This window comes from Eurytemora carolleeae, unplaced genomic scaffold (genome assembly GCF_000591075.1).
Source record: "Eurytemora carolleeae unplaced genomic scaffold, Eaff_2.0 scaffold1950, whole genome shotgun sequence".
Classification (NCBI taxonomy): Eukaryota; Metazoa; Arthropoda; class Copepoda; order Calanoida; family Temoridae; genus Eurytemora; species Eurytemora carolleeae.
This window is the reverse complement of record NW_019397835.1, coordinates 16,111-16,944: the sequence shown is the minus strand read 5'-3', so window position 1 is coordinate 16,944 and position 834 is coordinate 16,111. Positions and strand designations below refer to the sequence as shown.

Here is an 834-nt window from a genome sequence, read left to right as displayed (position 1 = left end):
GATGGGTAGACTTGTGAAAGTAATGAGCAAGTTTTCTTTATAGATGTTTATTTTCACTCTTCTCATTTACACAAACACTCGTCTAAAAGCACATAACTGAAATATACAAAATAGTTAAAATATATATCTTGATAAATATGCATACACTTATGCATACAATCTAAAGGTTATTTAAGGTTTACAACTATTACCTTTTTATATTGATAAATTCATCTTGGAAACTGTCTCCACACCTGTGAAAGGTGCGGAGTTTAAATGGAAACTACCTGCTTTGTATTGTAAGATAGACAAACAGTAATGTCGTCTTTTATAAATATATCAAAGCTAAACACTTTCTAACACAATTACATTGCCCTATTATGCAATTAGCTCCGTATCTGCAATGTTTGGGTTGATCCAATTTATCCAGGTTCAACTTCTCTTTCTTTATCTTGTTTTTTAATATGATCTTGATGCTTCTACTGATCTTGATGCTTCTCCTGATCTTGATGCTTCTCTTGATTCCTGCTGTTAATAGCAGATGGATATCTGGAAAACTTCCTCCTCTCTTTAGATATTTCTGCTGCATCCCTTTTTAGGACAATTGCAAACGTTTTCTTCCCTTTTACTTCAATTTTTAGCTGATATTCTATGTTCATCTTCTCTGATCTCTTCTTATGGTTAACAAATTCTAAGACATCTGTTTTCCCTTCAAACTGTCTTAAAGCTACCACAAATAAATTCCTTCTTGCTCTCTGCTGATCTGATTCTTGTACATAATTCATCGTTTCCACAAATGTTTTATCTTCCTACATCTTTGTGGTTCTGCATGCATATAGCTTGTATACTAGCCTG

At 33.0% G+C, this 834-nt stretch overlaps 1 long non-coding RNA gene across 1 annotated transcript; it reads right to left on the bottom strand.

Moving 5' to 3' along the window:
• Positions 1-50: 50 nt before the first annotated feature.
• LOC111716057 (uncharacterized) lies at positions 51-328 on the bottom strand. The gene is made up of 2 exons (XR_002768404.1): positions 192-328; positions 51-96 (listed from the first exon to the last, which is right to left on the bottom strand). It is a non-coding gene; the product is annotated as an uncharacterized LOC111716057 (long non-coding RNA).
• Positions 329-834: the final 506 nt, after the last annotated feature.